The sequence below is a fragment of the Mastigoproctus giganteus genome, chromosome 3, assembly GCF_048544385.1.
Source record: "Mastigoproctus giganteus isolate SK-2022 chromosome 3, ASM4854438v1, whole genome shotgun sequence".
NCBI lineage: Eukaryota > Metazoa > Arthropoda > Arachnida > Uropygi > Thelyphonidae > Mastigoproctus > Mastigoproctus giganteus.
Window position 1 is genome coordinate 77,927,971 of NC_143577.1, and position 22,662 is coordinate 77,950,632.

The 22,662-nt window shown below is 37.4% G+C and overlaps 1 protein-coding gene across 1 annotated transcript in view; it reads right to left on the bottom strand.

The window, feature by feature from the left end:
- Positions 1-2,841, bottom strand: part of LOC150088097 (delta(24)-sterol reductase-like) — a 50,212-nt gene extending 47,371 nt beyond the window's left edge. The window contains exon 1 of the mRNA XM_090370017.1: positions 2,768-2,841. The gene's annotated coding sequence lies outside the window, so the exon portion shown is untranslated. The remainder of the gene's footprint in view (positions 1-2,767) is intronic.
- Positions 2,842-22,662: the final 19,821 nt, after the last annotated feature.

A 22,662-nucleotide genomic window follows, 5' to 3' on the forward strand; every position in this document is an offset into this window, starting at 1 on the left:
CGCGGGTAGCACAGTGGTATCGTCACCATCCTCCCCATACCGGGTGGAAAAGGCCTGGGTTCGAATCCCGTCAATGACGCGAGGAACTTTAATAGGATTTTTTCACTCCGTGGCTGAGTTAGTTGGTCTCAGGCGTAGATAGCAAGGCTTTTCCTCTCCAGTAACTGGGGTTTTTTCGTCCAGCAAAACAGGCAAATCAACCATAGAACATACGCAATTTACAGACACAAAATACGGGTTAATGTATTTAATTACAGGCAACCCTAAAATAATAATTTGAATAAATTGTAGATGGCAAGGTTTTTCACCCAGAAACTGGGGTTTTTCGCCAGCAAAACAGACAAATCGACCGTAGAATACATGCAATTAACAGACATAAGACACACAGCACGGCAGATGAATTTAATTATTCGAGTGGCCTAAAAATAAGTTTGTTTGTTTTTTTTTCCCACAGCGCTGTACATGAGATGTTATTCTGGAAATGGTGTATTTCCGATACATTCTTGATACTGTCGAACGAGGATAGCGCAATTTCTGTACCACCTCCGCAATGGAGTGACCCACGTGTTGAGCACACACTATTATCCCTCTTTCAAGTCTGTTAACTCAGGACGTTTATCCATACTGACATCGAATTATCGTCTACGTCATTGTAGTGATCCTATATACCTGTCAAGAGGTAGGTTCATCCACTAGTGAGAGGGGTGACAGCGTCGCGTTGCCTAGGAACCAGGCATCCCATAAATTCTGTCCTTTCAGTGTATATTAGCACTGGCACTGCATAGGCGTTTATGGCTTTAACTGTGTTCCCTCCAGCTTTGCTTTCAAGCAGGCTTCTGAGTCTCTGATGGTATTTTTTGGTCAGATAGGCCTTGATCTCCTTTTGCTGTAGCTTGTGAGCCTGCATCATCCCCAGATATTTGTAGGTCTCTCCCTCCGTCATGGCTTCGATCTCTTTACCAGTCTGCAGCTGATAGTTTTGGCCAACTAATTTCCCCCGATGCAATCCGTGGGTTTTGCATTTGTCTAGGCCAAATTCCACCTTGATATCATTGCTGAATTCTTCGGTGATCTGGAGTAGTTGCTGGAGTTGCTTCTCGCTTGCCGCGTAGAGCATGCTGTCATCCATGCACACAGGATCGCTGCGACCCTATGGCCACCAGTAAGCGAAATCAAATTTTCAGCCTCAAAATATTTGGATTAAAAAATAAAAAATCGTACATAATTATTGATTTATTGAAAAAGTAATGAATTACAACATATCTCACATGTAATATAATGAAACAACAAACAAAAATAACAAATTCTAAATCACAGTTAATCGTACCCACAATAATAAAATAAAAGGAAAATTATAATGCTAAAAAAATATACAAATGTTTCCTTGCCTTAAGATGTGCGAATTTATTAATTAATTCATTTATGTTTATTTGTTCCAAAAGATAATTTTCTATTGAAATTATTGCCAAACTAGTGAGATTCGTAGTGCAGACATCGTCGATTGAAAATAATTTTTGATTAATTTTAATTTTGAAAATCTCCATCACCTGAGGCAACTGAAACTGGCAAAGTTAGAAAAATTCTTAAAGCATCTGCTACATTTAGAAAATGTATCTGTAAAATCGTTTTTAAAAATATTGTAAAACTTGAAATGAAGTAATATTGTCTTTAATATAAATTTGAAGTACTCTAAGCTCTTCAGATAAGCTCTTCTAAAACACCAATATCGGACTCATTATATCAATGTAACTTAACTTAATATGTAAATCTTTGCAATGATTTAATAAATCATCATCTGACCATTTTTTTTAATTCAGAAATATCATAAAACATTTTAAATATTTCTACATGTTCTTTCATATTTGTAAACCTTTATTAATTTTATTTAAAATATCTACTAAATTATATCAAGAGAAGAATAAATTTTGGATGGATAGCATTCAGGAAATAGTCACATGCTGAAGAGTAATATCCCAGTTTGTCTGAAACGTAATATAATGAACCAACGTATACTCCCCACCATGACTTATGGAAGTGAAACTTGGGCACTCACCAAAAGAATGGAAGAGAAGTTGAGAACTACACAGCGACGAATGGAACGAATTATATTGGGAATCAGACTGTTAGATAAGAAGAGAAACACATGGATTAGGCAGTAAACCCAAGTAAAGGACATTCTTATCAAAACTAAAGAACTAAAATGGTCTTGGGCAGGTGACATAGCTCGAAGACATGATGATAGATGGACTAAGAAAATAACAGAATGGTACCCAAGAGGCCGTAGAAGAAAACCTGGAAGACAACGGTGGAGATGGATAGATGAAATTCATGAGTTTGTGGATAGTAAATGGATGGCCATTGCACAAAACAGAAGGAACTGGAAAGTTGCTGGAGAGGCCTTCATCCTGCAGTGGATCGAAAATGGCTGATGATGACGACCAAATTATAACTGAACAAAGAAAATCATAAGATGTTATTTTTAAGGCTATTGATTTAGAACGATTCCTTGTATTCCATGTCTTTATTTTCGTCTTCAGCGATTATAGTAAAATCATAGCAAAATATCTAGTCATTTCTAGTTTATATTCAATATTTTGTGAAATTATCTTCAATATTTTGAGAAATTATTTCAATAATTTCATTTTGTATTTGATCGCCCAAATAATAAAAAAACGATATTTTCCATTCAGATTTCTGAATACGGAGAATATGTTCTGCCATAACTGAATCAAATTTAGCATTGTTTCAGTAAGTTTTAAAAAGTTACCATTGTCATTTTCATTCTTTTGAAGATCCCCTGAACGCTGTACATTGCCTTGCTAAAAATAGTATCATATCTTATTCTGGCTGATTTACAGAATATGTAATCTCGACCGAACAATCACTCCGTTCTTCGGAGTGATTGTTCGGTCAAGTTCTGTGATTGGCTGATTACTGAGAATGCGCAATTTACCTCATTTTGCGCTTCTGATTGTTTGATTGGATGCAAATTCGCTTCTGATTTTAGCGTAAAATGTGAAATTATCATGCTGTTGTTTAGTCGTCGTCGTGCTGCCCGCTACCTCGGTTATTGCTAGTTCTTCCGTTTGCAAAAGGATAGATGCAAGAGTGTAACTGAAAATGGTATATGAGTGTGAATCTGACAGCTTAGGAATACAAGTGTTTTCAGTGTGTATGTTTGATGAAGTGTACCAGCCGGCATGCAAGGGCTGATGAGGTGAGGGTTTTTTTTTTTTTTCGTTGTTGTTGGTTTGTTTGTTTGTTTCAAGTTGTTTCTTAACGATTTGATGTTTTTTGCAGTAATTGTATGAGTTGTTAGTATCAGGTTCTCTTTATATTAGCAGGGTGTGCACAGCAGCCCCAAAACAAAAAAAAAAAAAAAAAAAAAAAGAAAGAAAAGGAGCATTTCTGTCGACGTAAATGAGCAATTCTCGTTGTTAATTTTTGTCAGCTGTTTAAAAATAAAAAATGCCGTTTACCCGTTTCTTTTTCTTCATTTCTTGCTTAGTAGCACGAATTAAGAGCAACTAATTTTTGCCTCAATTGCCTGAAGACCAGTTCCCAGTTAAGTCTCTCGTAATCCGTTCGTTACACGGAAATTTTCTTCGTTCTACGGAAACTATTTTAAACGTAATTTTTTACCAAGGGAAATTCAAAAGATATCGTTAAATAGAAAATTTCGCTATAAAGAAGTTCGTTAAAAAGAGATCCGACTTGTATATATAAAAATAAAATTTGGCGCCCTCCTGAACTACCGCCCGTAAGCGACGCTTACTTCGCCTACCCACTTGCGGCGGCCCTGCATGCACATCAGGTGGGTGAGGGTGTACGGGTTTTTCCTTCCTTCTTTGAGGTTATATTCATACTTGCTGTTGTTGAGCATGGTGGATAGCAGGTTGAGTGCTAGACAGAACCATAATGGGCTCAGGCATTTCTCCCTGAAAGATACCTCTCCTGTAGGGGATTGATCTAGTTGTAATGTTCTCGACCATAATGGAGGTACCCCATTTTGCCATGGTTGTTTCTAGGAAGTTTATCACTGTCGGACTGACTTTGTAAATCTTCAGCGTCTCTATTAGCCAGCTATGAGGCACGTAGTCAAAGGCCTTTAAGTAATTCTATGTAGGGCGTGTACAGGTTATTGTGCTTCCTGTAGGCTTGCTTCTTCATTGTGCATATTGACATCTGCTGTAGCAATATTATTATTATTATTATTAGCCATATGGTGCAAGGAAGCCTGATGCTTATGCTGCACCAGCCAGAAAAAAATCCATTGTGACCCTGAGAGAGAGAGAGAGAGAGAGAAGGAAATCACCAAGAAAAAAAGAATGATGATATCCAACTCAGGACCCTGGGTGTGCCAAGCCCATACCAGATCTGAGCCCCTGGGATTACTGACAGATCTGTGCACCGTTTTATTATAAGTTTCACTAATTTTTGCAGCATGTGAATATATTTTTTCGAATATGTAACCTATTTTAATGTTCGAATAAATCTTTCTACCATAGCAGCTTTCTTTTTACTTCTAGCAGTGTAAAAGTGAATGCTTTAGATTTGAATAATGCACGCACTTGTTTATTAGTAAATTCCTTTCCTTGGTCACTATTAATATTAAATGGCACTTCTTTAAAAATCGATCTGGAAGCTTTCACTACTTGTGATTTTTAGATTTTAATGGTCTTACCCAAGCACATCATAAAAAGCAATCAATACACGCAAAAAGAAAATGAACACCCTTATTTGCTTTAGCAAGACTTAACATGTTGCATAAATTACATTGAAACATATGGCGAAGACCAGGAACTTTCATCAGGTTACGCAGAAAATATCTTCCTTGTGGTCTATGCCTCACATATGTGGGTTGTCCTGATAACCATTCTTTCACGACATGTTTGGGTAATTTTGTATGTTTTCATAAAGCATTAACACTAGCAAAACTCCCCACTATAGTAGAATTATAATCAGCGCTGTAGTCGTAAAATTAGCAGAAGATATACTCTGTAAATGTTATGTATGCAGAGCATACATAACATTTACAGGGTATGTATGTATACTCTGCTTATACCGCGCGTGCCTGACCACTAGGCTGGCGCCTAGTGGTCAGGCGAGCGGGTGCATAAGTGCACGTGCCTTGAGTGGCATGGGGTTCAAGCCCATGACTGCTGAATACAAGATACACAGGATACAATTTTTCTTGAATCCTGTGTATCTTGTAAACTCCTCTGACCGTTTGGTCGTCCCGGAGTATAAACAGAAAATTTTAAATTTATTGTATGTGTTCAATTCTCAATGGATACGGAGATAGCTGTTTGAAACTGGCATGCACAAAGCCATTATGAGAGATATTAAAGAATTATAAATGACTTTATAATTATAATATATATACTTTATAATATTATAAATATATTATATTATAAAAATATTATATTATACTTTATAATATTATAAATGTTTGTATTTATTGACTTTTTAATAATACAAAGCACAAATAATTTACAATTTTTTTACAGTTCACAATAATTGTTCGAAAATCCAACCGCTAACCTCAATGTGCTTTGCAACTCTTGTGGTAATATGACGTGTTGTTCTTCTGAGGTCGTCTTGGTGTTCCTTTATGAGAGCAGTATCCAAAATGTGAGCTAGCAATTCGTCTCTTGTATTCACCTTTTCTTTGTATACTGCGCTTTTCAACATCCCCACAAATAAAAATCTAACGGAATGAGATCTGGAGACCTTGGTGGCTCGATGAATGGGACCATCGCGGCCGATCCATTGTTCAGGGAAAGTTCGATTTAGATAGTGTATCACCAGATGGATACAATGAGATGGGCCCAATCAAATTATTGTCGATGACACCGCACCACACATTTACAGAGAAGATGTTGAAAACTTGTTTCTACAGTGGCATGTGGATTTTCGTCTGACCACCTATGACTTATGAGTGTTGTTATGACTTATGATTTGTTTGTTATTTGGTTTTTAGGAGCATTAGCAACTAAGGCCATATTGCTCCGGGATATGCGGCAGTCATTCCCTGATCTTTCTGCATCCTCCGTATTTGGTGGTGACGGGCTCGAACCCCGGTCTAATCAAGAAGCGTGTGCTACGCACTGCTGCTCCTTACCACCTGGCTACGGAGGCGCCTGGGAATTTTGTCTTGCCCTTAAACATTTTCCTAACGACTTATTCCTAATCCTATCTTAATTGTACGTTGCATGCAGTGCTGAGGTGTGAATATTTTAACAATGGGCTCGCAGTTTTCTGACTTTCTACTGAGTAATTTGATCGGTCACGGAAGTTACGTCATCCGCGGTTTCCACCAGAAGCGCTTCCCACGCTTGCACTTCTAGTAGTGCGGATTAGTGCGCGTGACGCATTTTTTGTGACTGCCGGTATGATGATATCTCGAGTCAAGAGCGGATTCTGGGGGGGGGGGGGGGATGGACAAATGGGGCTTGTTACCCACTTAACCAAGCGTATCAGTATGTGTATAAGGTCTATCTAAAAAAAAAAAAAAAACATAAAAGCCTGGTCCTCATCCTCCCCTTACGATGATACCTGGATACGATAGAATCTGGAGTTCTTTTTTGAATAGTATGACGTCACAATCATACTTTCTGGAGTTGTTACTGCAGTAAGTATGATTACAACAATACAAGTATTTGTCATATGACTGCGAGAATACAAGTCTTTATCATATGACTGTAACAATACAAATATTTGTGAACAATTTCTTTTTTTAGTCTCGCATTTTCGTTACATTCCATTGTTAGATGCCCTTAACAGCTGCGTATGTCGCTTCAACTACAAGATCAGTACATCAATCAGTGCTATTTTACAGATATTTAGATACTTTGCAACTCGCAAGTATACATCTCTTACTTTAGTTGTCATAAATCCATTGTATCTTGTCTTCCAGAAATTATGAAAATTTGCGAATGTTCAATAAAATATTTACAATACAAAAGCTCTTATTTCGTAATCAATAAACAAATCAAAATACTGTACCTAAAAGAAACGCGGAGGTTGTTTCACATAAACCATCTTCCGCGCGTGCTCGGCACATACGCAACTTTTTTATTCGTCTTTTTTTTTTAACAACTAGGGAAATATAATGGATACATTTTTTCATGATAAAATTCTAATATTGCGAATAAAAAATAACACGAAATATTTCCCATATCACAAATAACATAAAAACTATCACAAAGCATTACACAATATTTATTATATGAAAAAAAAAAAATGATTACACAAATATTCAAGAAAAATTTATTCTAAAAAGTGCCACATACAATTTACTTCTTTATTAATATTTGTTGTCGATCTGCTTTGCTCAATAGCTGAGCGATGATTTGACGTAACGATCTGTATCAAACTGAAGCAGTTTTCCATTTAGATGTCATAATCTGCAACGTGTTTAATTGTCAACAATATTCATTCATTCACTCAATATTATTCATTACGCTGAAAGTTCGCTCAGCTTCATCACTACTAATCGCAATGGTTTCAAAGATATTTCTGGCTTTTTTTAATTGAAAAGGGAATTTCATTCGATTTTAAAGATAAACTGTCTTTGACAAAACCTCTAAAATCATTAATTTTTATTTCATATTTTCAGGGCCGGCGGAAGTGGGCCTGAAAAGTGGGCCCGCCTGCAATGCAGGCGGGCGCCACTACAAGGAGGGCGCCGTTTCGAAGTGTTAGTATGAAGTTTAGACAAGAGAAATTTACTGGAAGGCATGGATCACTCACTTCTCCGAAAAACATAGCATCCATGATCAAAGACTATAATCCGTGTCGGGAATCTGCTTAATCATCTGAGTGGCTATGGAAAGCATATTAACCAGCGCGACTTCTCGGTATATGACTGCAGGTTTTAGGGACACCACTAACATTGTGAAACGGTAATCGCTTTCATCCTTAATTCGCGCTTTCTAATTACCTAAAGACCAAAAGTGAGAACAATGCATACACAGTTGTCTCTCCTAATCCATTCGTTTCATGGGAATTTTCTTCGTTCAACGGAAACTATTTTAAATGTAATTACCAAGGGGAATGAAAAAAATTCGCTATAAAGAAGTTCGTTAAACAGAGGTGCGACTGTAATTAAATAAAAAATGAAGCAATTTTAAAATACATAACTGGGGATGGTGCTCCGCTCGCCGCACCGTAGTTTCGGCTCTGGATACTCAATAATTGCATTCAGGATTTCATTTGTAAAATAAATGATCTTCTCAACAATGGGCTCGCAAATTAAAAAAAAATAATAATAACAATGGGCTCTCGCGAGCCCACTATAGCTCACCACTGGGTATACTACTAGAGTCCAATAACTGCCTAACGTTGAAGGTTGCCGGATCCCGTAAGGCAGGCAGATCTCAGTTTGAACCCCACTAAAAATAAAAATTACTTTTAAGAAAAATCCTGTGTCGCCATCTAGTAGCACATTTTAAATTAAATAAAAAAAAGTGGTGCCCATGGCGCTGAAGAAATAGCAGAGATGAGTCACATGATCGAAGGCAGCACCCCTGGCGGTGAAGAAATACAGGAGTATGGAACAGTCACGTGATCAATGGTGTCAGGTTACTTCATTGCGCGCAAAGGATCATGGGAAACAAATTTTGTCCAAATGACCAGGTATACTACTAGAGTCCAATACCTGTCGAACGCTGGAGGATGCCGATCTACATGTCTATCTATTCGACCTCAACCACAGATGTTTGAAAGGGTTCATGTCAGGAAAATTTGAAGAAGGGGTGAAGTCTTTAGAGTGTTCAGAAAATCATTCCTATACACGTCTCGCCTGTTGGTATATTGCATTATCCTGCTAGAAGACACTAACATCATCAAAGAACAGTAAGAACATCTGTGCATGTATTTCAGTGACACAATCACTAGGCCAGAACACTGCCACTACTAGCCTGTATTTTTTCATACTATGCAAATGGTGTCTATCATCTCTTGTTGCCGTCGCCAAACACATACCCTCACTTCATCATCAGTGATCTCATCTCGAAATTCTTGATGCAGCTCTTTGAGAGAACATGAAGATCTGCATAGTATTTGACAGTGATTCCAGTAAAAAAGTAAAGTAAAGTGCAGCCATTATCAACCCACTGGAGGATGGAAGCCTCCTCAACAATTCATGTTGAGGGAAATGGACCATAATCTGCCACGCTGGTCCAGTGCGGGTTGGCAGATCGACCGTATTCAGCAGTCAGGGGCTTGAACCCCGGTCTACTCAAAGAGCGTGTGCTACTGCACTCCCGCTCCTGCCCACTCGGCTACGGAGGCCATCGTGATTCCAGTACACACCATTAAACCATCACTTCCAAATGTCTCTTTCCTCGACGTCAGTAGGAGGAAATCTGGTTCCCCTCCAGATGGAAGTGTTGAGAATCCGATTGAAGACAGTATATCTTGACTTATCAGTGAAGCTACTGTCTTCACTGATGAGTTGCTCCTTGGTTCAGTCGACACCAATTCAAACTAGCTCCTTTATGCAAAGGGGTGGTCAGGGGAATACAAACAAGTGTCTAGCTGATTGGCGCGCATAAGGAGGCGCCTCTCGGGAAACTTACATCAGATATTCCTGTATCTTGTGTAGATTCGGCAGGCGTTGGAGAAAACTGTGCTGCAAAATCTCTATAATGACTCGCGGTCAGGACTAAATAATGGCCATCTTGCGAGGAAAGGACACGAGAACATCCTCATTAATGTCTTCGAGAGACAGCAGTGGGGGTGTTTCGGAAATAGTTTCAATCTGTTTAGAACGCTGCGAGTCACGCTCAGCCTTTGACCATTTTGGCTTAATTTTGTCCTTCAGTCATCCTCCATATTGTTTCCCACTTCAAAGGGCAATCGAAACGTAACATTTTCACAATAGTGCAGTGCGTAGCACACGCTTCTTGATTAGACCAGGGTTCGAGCCCGTCACCACCAAATACGGAGGATGCGAAAAGGTTAGGGAATGACCACCGCATATCCCGGAGCAATATGGCCTTAGTTGCTAATGCTCCTAAAAAACAAAAATAACAATAACATCACAATAGTGTCTGTCTTGAAATCGTCAGTACGATGATAAATACAATATTTACAAGAATATTTCATTTTATTTTTATTTAAATTTAGATGTGTTCACGTTTTTGTATTTTTTCCGTAGAGTATAGTAATTCAATGCATATTTGGGCTAATTTATCTGGACCGTTCTGTACATTCAACGTTTGACTTAAATCAGAACGTATAGATATCAAAATATAAAACAAAAAAAAAAAAAAAAAAACAGAAATAAGCTATACTAAAATTATGATTAATTTAATTTAAACTCTTTCATTTCAAAAAACCTGAACGTTGTTTCATATCATTATAAAAACGTGGATCTCTCCATTTTCCCCTTAAACTTTTATAATTTTCTCTTTATCTTAATTTTATTTATTTAAGTTTATAAATATGTGCAAGAGGGGAAAGTAATCATTCAATGTAAACATTAAAGTACATACCAACGGTTAAGTCATCCAACTCTGGTACTATTGGCAGAGTCCATCCAATTGGATTAAGCGCAGCTGACAGTTCACCCATCGTTATCATCGGCTCAACTCTGATTGTTTGTTGGTCTGTATTAATCTCCAAGATATTTCCCATATTTAAATTTACTTTGAACATGGAACGCTTATATAACTTGTCTCGAAAGCTCATCGCTTTCCACCCAGATCTTGCTGTGCACATGGGAACATATCTTGAGGATTTCTGCCAGTGCTTGATCTGTAAACAAAAAACAACTAATGAGCTTCAACTGTTTGCAACAGATCATAATGACACAAATAACACAAAGAACGCTTCTTTATATAATATCTCAAGCAATTAATTTTAACTGAATAAAAAAAAAAAAAAAAATAGATGGTACTGACAAAACACAAATATGTACTCTGGGAAGAAGTTTAAGCTTTTCTGCCCGCTGACTTTTCGTAGACTTAAGTGTTCAGCGGAATCCCTTTACAAATCTAAATCTGCAAAATCTTTAAAGCAGTAATAATTAGAAATCAATTGAAAACATTAATACATGTGTACAAATTAAATTTTAAAAAATCGATGGTAAACAATAAACAGAACATTTGCAGGACCGCATGGTTCCAATGATCTGTGAAATACACTTTAAAAACCACCGCTCTAGACAGTTCTGAATCTTGGACATTCATAATCCTTATTAAAATATTGTCAGTATACCTTAAAAAAAACATTAATCCCAGAATTTTTCTATGCTATTGTCGCTTCTCTCTTAAAAAAATATATATAAATTAAATAACACACCAATAACAAAGATCGTAAAATCCCCCAGTATGCATTTTATGTACAGTGTTCCCTATTTAAAGTGTTGCAATATGCAGCTAAAAAGAAAAGAGCAAATAAAAAAAGTGCCATGGTAGTCTGAGGAGTTCTCTATTTTAAAGAGAGAAGAGATTTTTCTTTAAGAAAAAAACATCAGAGATATAGGAGTTTGGGTGCGACTGAAGCATTAGTGAATAAAGAGTTATACAGATTAAAAAGGAGGTTATATCATAAAAGAATTTATGAATCCAAAACTTAAGTCATGGAGAGATTGAGTTATGCTGACCAGCGGGGTTTGCTCTTAAAATTAGCAAGGAGCAAACTAAATATTAATAATATTTTAAGTATAGTAATAGTTGGTTATAATGAAACTGATGATTGGGATTTACAAATGTATATATATGAATTAAGACTATTACAGATAATTTATTTTTGGAAGATCTTGTTATGTGAACAAAGTTATATAAGGGAAGCTAATAATAACTATTTAGGCCCTAATAATGCGGATTTATTTACTATAAATGAACTTATGGCAGTTAGTGCTAAGGTTAATATTAAAAAAACACAACACCTAGTATGCATCTAGTTTAAAATAACCGTATTTTGAAATTGATTGAAATGTATCCTCAAACTGTTATAAGTATGTACAATAAATGCTTAATGGAGGGGTTATTTCCAGGTTTCTGGAAAGAAGCCCTTCTAAAATTGTTACTCAAGCCAGGTAAGCAACTAACTAACTAACCCCAGAGCTTACAGACCAATTTCATTATTAGCATACCTTGGGAAATTATTTGAAATATTATTGTTGAGATTGAATTCTATTTTTATTAAAGAAAATATGATTTATAAATCAATATGGTTTCAAGAAAATTTGTCAGCAGCAGAGAATGCTAGACAGGATTTAGTTTTTTTTTTTTTTTTTTTGTCAAGAGTCTAATGATAAGTATGTGTTAGCTCTATTCATTGACTTTGAAGGAGTTTTTGATACTGTATGAGAGCATATTACATTCTTTAAGATCGTTGAATTTTCCTAATTTATTATATAAAATAAAACGAGCTAATCAAACGGTTTTTAACTGGGATATTAATAGAGGTTGCCCTCAGGGTTCTGTTCTATTTTGGAGCCAGTGTTTTGGTACCTGGTTCTAAACCAGTGGCTATCCAGGAAATTATCTTACTGTCATAAAATGGCGTACACCGATGATTTAGTCGCTTTAGTGCTTTGACTTATGGAAAATCCAGGCGAATTTTACAGGACAGAATTAAATTGATTGTTAATAATTTAGTAACATGGGCAGCCTTTGAATAAACTAAAAATACCTCCAAGTAAAACAGTAATAATGTTACTAAAGGGCAAGTTAGATTGCAAGTTTGATTATTAGTAGAAAACAAATTCCGTTAGTATCGACAGTGAAATAGTTCTGAATGACAGACAGGGGCGTATTTAGGGGTGGACAGAAGGGGAATATTCCCCTTTAACCAAAAATTTGAAATTAAAGAAAAAGAACGTGGGAGGTGTTCTAAAAAAAAAACTCAAAAGCCTGGTCGCCATGTCCTCCCCCCTTACGATGAAAGCTGATACACCACAGATGACAGACTACATTTTTTTGCGCATTAAGATCACTTGAGTATTAAAATTATAAAGTTGTCAGTAATTCCATTGTCAGAAAATACAAATTCGAGTTCTTAATTTATATTATAAGACAATTTTTCTCCCTATTGCTGCCTATGCTGCATCAATATAGTATAAACGTTTAGATAAATAAAATGCTTAGTAAATAAATTTGATGAATTTGAAGTGTTGGTCAAGACATCAAAGGCGGATATTGTTGGGATATCAGAGACGTGGTTTCATACAGATATTAGGAATGCAGAATTGGAATTTGGGGAGTACAATGTGTACAGAAAGGATAGACAGCGTAAGAAGGGAGGGGATTATGCTGTTAATTAAGAAAAACAAAATCAAAGGAAGCATAAAATGGCTTCATTCAGTCAAGTGCATTCAGTTGACATAGATGGACAGTGCCATGTTGAGTCAGTGTGGTGTGACATAAGCACTGGGAAAGCAAAAATAAGAGTAGGAGTGTGTTATAGGCCTAACGACTCGAATGAGTACAGTGAACAATTGTACAGAGAAATAGAGTGGGCTAGTAAATCTGAATGTCTTTTAATGGGGGATTTTTACATCCCAGATATTGACTGGAACTTGTGGATTGGTCACTCGCAAGACTTTGGTGGATTTATTGGATGACTGTTTTCTGCTGCAGCATGTTCGGGAGGCGGCTGGGGAGGATAATACTCTTGATCTGGTTATCAGCAGTGATCATTCGTGTATTAAGAATTTGCAGATAAAGGAACCACTAGGTGGCAGTGATCACAGTGTACTGATGTGGGATTTACTTAAAGATACAATTACCATCAGGGGTAAAGGAAAGGGTTTTTGCTTCCATAAAGGTGACTACAGTGGGCTCAGACAGTTTTTAAATTCCGTACAGTGGGATCAACTGATGTTACCAACAGCAAATTCTAAGTGGGGAGCATCCAAGGAATTAATCGTGGAAGCTACTAGACGTTTCATACCTATTAAGAAATACTGTTCAAAGTTGAGGCCTAAATGGTTGTCAAATGAACTAATGAAAATCGTGGCAGAGAAGAAAAATGCATGGGATGCACATTTCAAAATGTTAGCGCAATGGAGCCCAATTTTTCCTACTTTAAGTACTCTTGTTTAAATATAAGATCGATATCATACCTTTATTGTAGGAAATCTTGACCCGACGCTCACATCAAATTGATCCGGTTAATGTAATATAAAATCTTTAAGTATTAAAACGCGAACATATCCCTATTAAAGGATTGTTAAATTATGTGATATTATATAAAATCTAAACTTGTCTTCAATTCACATAGTCTGTTAACTGCTATCAAGGAAGAGCCACGCGCAGCCGATGGCTGCGCGTGGCTCTTCCTTGCACATCAACCGACCCCAAACTAAACCCATCAGCAATGATAGACCAGAAAGAGAAGACAATTGTCAAACTGTATTAAAACTATATTAAAATATTATTAGGCTAAACTTCTTAATACATGACCAGGTATTCCGGTTGTAAAAATGCTCACAAGAAGCAACGAGTTAAAACAATATCCACTCTTTTATACTTTTAAAAATAGGCGCATCGCGACAAGATTATTACCATCAACCAATGTGAATCGTGCTATTCATACATGCGGGTGAAGGTTCACGAATCCGAACTGTTATTCTACAAATGCACGTAGACCACACACTATTTGGGACTCGTGGACCTTCACGCGGATGTGTGAATAGCACGATTCACTTTGGTTAATGATAATAATCTTGTCGCGATGCGCCTATTTTTAAACGCACAGAGTACAGTATTACGATACTACTTACTATTTCTTACTACTCTGTGTTGAAAAGTACATATAAGAGAGTGGATATAGGGCTTACAATACGAGATTCCGGGATCCCGGTCATTTTTTTTCCGGTATTGATACAAAAATACCGGTTTTTCGGTACTAATTGAAAAAATAATTATCCATGATTTATTCACATAAAGGTTATAAAATCGACAACAATAAATCATTAATACTGCTGAATTTGCAAATGAGGGATTGATATACACAGTACAAATGCAACGGAAACCTGAAAGCGTCATGAAACTGTAAGACATAAAATCTTACAAATACTGTATATTTCTTAGTAAGTAGAGTGTGTGTGTGTGGAAGTAAGGCACTTAAGAAATAACTAAAACATCATTACGGAAATATTTCCATTAGTAGCAATAGGCCTGGTAGTGCAATTAAGGAATATGGTGAACAGTGGTATGGCAGGTGCGGAAAGTTTAAAATTAAAAGCTTCTTAACATTTAATCCCTCTGTTACACCTCTACACAAGCAACATTTAGTGCATTTTGGGAAAGGGTGTCGGTATGGGGCAGTTCAAAGGTATTGTGAACAGGTGATCTAGAAGTAAAAGATAAAAGTGTTTCGTTGTGTAGAAAAAATATTCTGTTTTTCCTGTTTTTTCCACCAAAGAAAGAAGAGTGAGTTTAAAGAATAACACCGTGATTGGGTCAGGTTTAAATTAGATAGGAGGGGAGATACGTAAATGCGTGCAAACCCTTCTGGGTTTTGTACATAAGCTTGCATATAAAAAATAGTACAAGGGACGATTGTAACATGCAATCAATTCAATAAATAAATAAATGAGAAGAAAATAAATAAGGTGCTCGAACCAAAAGAGGAGTTTGTGGTTGTTGTTCGGAGGGGTTTCAGATTTCCAGTGGTAGTCCTGGGTTCAGTTCGGGTGCAGTTCTAGGAGTGTCCAGCTATACAGGGTATCTCAAAAATACACGGCATAACTTCAGGAATGAGTTCCTCATATGTAGACAATAAAAATATTTTATATCAACATAGTTCCGGAAATGCTTGGTTCCCAAGTTTTTAATCGGAATGTCTTATCTCCCGCAGGTGATTTCCTTCATCACAAGGTACTGACAGAATCTGGTGGTTTTCCATTCCGACCATGTACTCAAATCAGGAGCAAGTGGATATGCACTTTATGTAGGGTTTGGCGGACGGAAATGCCCTGGAGGCTCGTCGTTTGTACCACGAAAGCTTCCCAGAACAAAGGTGTCCAGAGAGGAAAACTTTTTGAGGTATCCATCGCCGCCTTTGTGAACATGGGACCTTTACATCTCATGCTGCCGACAGAGGACAACATCCAAAATCTTCTCCTCTACTTCAGGAGTCGTAAATATTGGTCGTCCTCTGTCAGCAGCAGCACCAGGTGTAAAGGTCCCATGTTCACAAAGGCGGCGATGGATACCTTCAAACGTTTTCCTGTCTGGACATCTTCGTCCTGGGAACCTTTCGTGGTACAAACGACGAGCCTCCAGAGCATTTCCGTCCGTCAAACCGTACATAAAATGCATATCCGCTTGCTCCTGATTTCAGTACATGGTCGGAATGGAAAACCACCAGATTCTGTCAATACCTTATGATGAAGGAAATCACCTGCGGGAGATAAGACATTCCGGTTAATAACTCGGGACCAAGCATTTCCGGAACTATGCTGATATAAAATATTTTTATTGTCTACATATGAGGAACTCATCCCTGAAGTTATTCCCTGTATTTTTGAGACACCCTGTATAGTGAAGGGTTCCGCCGGGCATGTTCCTGTACTAGAAGTTAATCCGAAAATTGAATAACAAGCCAGGCAGATAGTGCCCTGGCTTCTTTTGCTGCTGTGGTAATTTCCTTCAGAGAACTGTTCTCGAAATCCCGAAATAAGACAGTACTGGAATGAGCTATACAGCAGAGATGCAGAGTTCGACTAAGAAGAGAGAGAGACATCACCGCAGTCGGCGTCTCCGTAGCCAGGTGGGAAGGAGCAGCAGTGCGTAACACACGCTTCTTGATTAGACCGGGGTTCGAGCCCGTCACCCCCAAATATGGAGGATGCGGAAAGGTCAGAGAATGACCACCGCATATCCCGGAGCAATATGGCCTTAGTTGCTAATGCTCCTAAAAAAAACAAAAAACCAAACCAAACATCACCGCACTCCGTGGAAGGAACCCGCACAAAGGAATCCCACCGTGAAAGAGAAGGAAGGCAAGTCTTCTAAACTGTGTTGTTTTGGAAATGGTACTTAGATAAAGTGGGAGATTATTTTAGAGTAAGGTTGAAGTTGAAGAAACACGAGAAATAAGGAAATGTTTAGTATCGAGTTGGTTTATTGGTTGAAGTTGTAAAGAAAATCGATATTGCTAAATTAAGAGAGAGAGAGAGATTACATGGAATTGTTAGCATTAACTTAGCAACTTATGGATTGCTGTTGTGAAGAGAATTGATATTGGCGATTAAGAGAAATATGAGGAAGTGATTAAGATTGAATTAGTTTAGTGTTTGAAGCTGTAGAAAGACTTGAGATTGTTAATTGAGAGAAATTTTTTGGAAATGATAGCATGTATTAACAGATTAAATGAGAAAAATGAATAGATTAGATGTAAATTAACACGAGTTATGTATTCTAAGTAGATTCGTATGATAAATGACTTTTGTTTTATATTTGTGTCATTGCTCTTGGGAAACTGACAGCTCATATATAATATGTATACGATATATAATATATATACTCGTGTGTGGGGGGGGGAATATCCCTCAGCTCCTGGAAATTCTCATTTTTTAACGCAATAGGATAGCTTGTGGGGCTTAATGCATAAGGGGAGCTGCTGTACGAAAATCATAACAATGGCCACTGCGGCAATACTAAGGTACAGGGAAATAAAAATTAATAACCCCCCCACACAACTTAGATTTGGTTTCCTCACCAAGCTTAAACGTCAGTCCATTTCTTTCGTTAATACGGTTATAGTACAATAAAAAGTCAAAAAGGAAATATTTTTTATTTTTGATAAAAAGAAAATAAGATTTTTTGAAGATGAGGGAAGGGCGGGGGTTAAACTGCAACTCATCTACGTACAAATCTTAGTACAAAGCACCAACCAACACAAAATCCAAAAGGTCGTTTTCTGCCGCTAATTAAATATGTACCAAAATTATATCCAATTTAAACGATAACACTATTGAGTTTCTTAAGAGCTCACTTTATTCGGGCAGGCAGTGCGGAAGCTTATTTTTATGTTTTTAGAATAACCGTATGTTTTATAATTTTTGCTAGAATATTTATTATAGCTTAACCGACCAAGACACCTTGAACCGCACTTTATGGCGGGAAAAAATTCCTAACGAGAAATAACTTGTAGGCTGAGGAAACCCATTGTAAATGGAAACACTCCTCTTGAAGAAGAAGAATATTTATTATTGTAATAAAAGTTTGATTGAAAACGTGAATTCAAGTAATTACTTGTTTTTTTTCTTACTTTATTGCACCTAACTGTCATAAAAATTTATTGCGAAAAATGTTTTTTTTGGAATACCGGTATTCCAAAAAAACATTTTGAAACATTTTTTACACACTGGTTTCATAAATTAAAATTACCGAAATACCGGTATTAAGATTTTGACCGGTATTGTGAGCCCTAAGTGGATATTGTTTTAACTCGTTACTTTTTGTGAGCACGGTTTACAACCGAAATACCTGGTCATGTATTAAGAAGTTTAGCCTAATAATATTTTAATATGGCTTTAATTTAATATAGTTTGACAATTGTCTTTTCCTTCTGGTCTATCATTGCTGATGGTTTAGTTTGGGGTAGGTTGATGTGCATCGGCTTCGCTTGGCTCTTCCTTGATAGCAGTTAGCAGACTATGTGAACTGAAGACAAGTTTAGTCTTTTTATATAATATCGCATAATTTAACAATCCTTTAATAGGGATATGTTCGCGTTTTAATACTTAAAGATTTTATATTACATTAACCGGATCAGTTTGATGTGAGCGTCGGGTCAAGATTTCCTACAATAAAGGTAAGAAATCGATCTTATATTTAAACAAAAATGGGATGCATATAAATTATCAGGAGACATAGAAGCCTATGTCAGATATAAGCAGATGAGGAGCGATTAAGGAAGGAAAATGCTAGGTTATCAAATTGTAGCAGGGTGCTTAATGATTTTGTAATAACTGAGAGCAAAGTGGAGGAGAAATTTTGAAGTTAAACATAAGAAAGGCACCTGGGGTGGATGGGATCTATCCAGTTATACACTGGTGTGCAAAATTTAAGGACCAGTCAGGTTTTCACCTGTAGCTTCTCATAGGAGTGGCCTCGATATGGGAAAAGCATACCAAAGGAACCTCCTGAGGTACAGAAATAATGAAGGAAACAATACCAACACAACAACGGAAACAAAACAGTACAGAGGGACTTTATTCAAAAATGGCAACATAACACTGGCTGCCATGATACAGATGCATCACTGCCAAAGATGGAACAAAGGGAAGAGGTGGTCCTGAGTAGGAGATACGGCTACCCCTAATGTCGATGTAGGCTTTGCACCGCCTGTCCATACTTAGAACAATGTTCTTGATAAGTTCTTGTAGTAACATAGTAAATTCCTCTGTCAGCGCCATCTTCAGCTGGTGAACATTTTCTGGTGGGTGTAGACGTGCCGCTAGGTGTCTCCCTAGAGCGTCCCATATGTGTTCGATGGGATTTAGATCGGTAGGAACGGGCAGGCCAATCCGTACGAACAATGTACGCACTTTCCAAAAGCATATCAACAGCTGCAGTGCGATGGGCTGTGGCGTTATCATCCATAAACACGAACTCGGGGCCAATGGCACCTCGGAACAGACGCACATGGGGAAGGATTACCTCAGCACAGTAGGGTGCACCGGTTACAGCACCGCCTTCCAGTATCTCAAGTTGTGTACGTTCATCCAAGATAACGCCTCCCCAGACGAGAACACCTCGACCGCCATATCGATCCCTTTCAGTGATGTTTGCGGGGTTATAACATGTGCCAAGCGCTCGCCAGATTAGCTGACGTCCAGAATCACTACTAAGACTGATCTACTCTCATCAGCAAAGAGTACCTTAAGTAAAGGTTTTGTGGTTGTAACCTTAAGTTTTGCACACCAGTGTATTAAAGGAGGCGGCGAAGGAACTAAGCAAACCCTAGCCATAATTATGAGAGCATCCTTGGACTCAGGGAAGGTCCACACGGGTTGAAGATGTGCAAATGTATCCCCAATTCACAAAGGGGGATCGAAGGGTGACATGAGTAATTACAGACCAGTTAGTTTAACTTCTGTTCCGGGTAAAACAATGGAGTGACTGGTTAAAGATGCATTGTAGGATCATCTAGACAAGACTGCAGCAATAATTCAGACACAGCATGGGTTTGTTAAGGGAAAGTCTTGTCTTATCAATTTGATTGGATACTATGATGTAGTTACAAAGGAACTGGATACAAAAAAATATTTTGATATCATATACTTGGATTTCAGGAAAGCTTTTGATCAACACTGTTGCTCATGGAAGACTACTGTACAAATTGGAGCAGAAAGGTATTAAGGGTAAGTTGCTACAATGATAAAAGGGTGGTTGAGTGGGAGAAGACAGAGGGTGGTAATCAATGGGCGCTGCTCTTCGTGGTCTAATGTTATTAGGGGAGTTCCACAGAGTTCGGTGTTGGGTCCACTGTTGTTTTGTATATTTATCAATGATATCGATGACGGTATATCAGGCTTAGCGTCGAAGTTCGCAGATGATACAAAGATTGGCAGGGTTGTTATAACAGTAATGTCAGTGTGTTACTGCAACAGGATCTAGAAAATTTGGGCAGATGGGCTGAGAAGTGGCAACTGAAGTTTAACATTGACAAATGCAAAGTACTGCATATGGGTAGAAGTAACCCCAGAGGAACGTACCAACTGTGTGGTATTACACTTAGGGTAGTAGAAAATGAAAAAGACCTGGGAGTAATTGTGCAGTCAGATATGAAGTTTTCTGAGCAATGCAGACAGGCTGAAGGAGCAGGTCATGAGATTTTGTCAATGATATACAGGAATTTTGCTAGCAGGAAAAAGGAGGTGATTATCCCTTTGTATAAGGCAATGGTCAGGCCACGCCTTGAGTACTGCGTACAGGTCTGGAGGCCTCATTTTAGGAAGGATATAGATTTATTTGAGCGTGTACAGAGGAGGGCAACAATATTGGTGAGGGGAATGAAGGGATCCTCTTACAAAGAGAGGGTTAAGTTCTGCAAATTGCAGCGGCTGGAGACTAGGCACCTGCGAGGTGATCTGATTGAGGTGTATGGGTTGAGCACACTTCATTCTGATGGGATTCTTCCATTTGCTAAGATTACGAACCGAAGGGGCCATAAATTCAAATTGAGGAAAGACAGTTGTAGAATAGATGTGCGGAAATTTGCCTTTAGCTAGCGGGTGGTTAATTGCTGGAACAAACTTCCATCTGTCAATGTGGAAGTGTGAATTTTTTTTTTTTTTTTTTCAGTTGATACTACATAAGCTCATACGCTTGTTTTCTTGCATCACATGCCTCTATTACTATTACTACTACTATTACTATAAAGTTAAATATCGCCAAAAATTAATTTCTCTACAAAGAGTAATGCTCCTAACCAGAGCTGAAGTGAAGGGCATACGCAGTATGCCCCTGGGTTTTTTTTTTTGTTGAACAGCGTATACCTTCTGGTTTTTGAAAGACTTGAAAAAATAAATATTATAAAAATATTTACTGAAATTAAAAAAATAAAATTTATTGGCATTTGATGCTTAGGCAATACTTATAATTTTATTATTTTAATATATACGCTGTGATATATATATATATATATATATTCTGCTAATTTTGCGACTACAGCACTGCTCCTAACCATATTAAGAGATTCTAAAACAGTATCAACTAATGCTCTTCAAGTCATTGCTGGAGCTCTGCCCTTGGAACTCTATGTGGTATTTAGATCATTTTGTTATTTTTTGAGAAAAGGCAAACAAATTCCATTTATGGGTTTAAGGAATAACTGCACAGAGAACATAAAAAAAAAAAAAAAGAGGTGTAATATATTAAGAAATTGTTAGATATATAGCAAGAACGTTGGAATCAAAGTATAGTACTACTGAAGAGGTTACTACATTATTTTTCCCCGAATGTATTATTTAATGTTGATAATAAAAAAACATAATCGGTTCTATTTATTCATGGAAACTTCTTATTTAATGACAGGGCATGAGTCTTTAAATTATAAATTGTTCCAATTTGGGTTTGAAGATCAGCCTTATTGTTGGTGTAGGATGATTGAATCATGGGATCATGTGTTATATGATTGTCCCTTGTATGAGGATTATTAAGAGAGACAATTCCTAATTTGACAAGAGGATGTGAATATGTTTACACCCAATCTAATGTGTATTTTTAGGCCTTACAGGAGTATGCCACATCAGTGTTTAGGAAAAGAAGGCAAATGGTTGCCTGAATTTCAGATGTATAATGGATTAGTATTTAGATTAATTTAGGATTAGCATTTGATAGCTGTATACTCTTTTTTTTTTTTTTTTTTCTTTTTTTTTTTTTGCTGGCACCAGGCATCACTACTTGATGGTATTGCCTGGCGCGGGAATTATTTTTTATTATTTTTTAATTTTTATTATTTATTATTATTGGCGCCTCCGTAGCCAGGTGGGCAGGAGCAGTAGTGCATAGCACACGATTCTTGATTAGACCACAGTTCGAACCCATACCCACCAAATACGGAGGATGCGGCAGGTCAGGGAATGACCACCGCATAAAGGGTGAGGGTTGGCGTCAGGAAGGGCATCCGGCCGTAAAAATTGCATGCCAAAACAATAAAAAAAAACGCTGACCCCATATAATAATG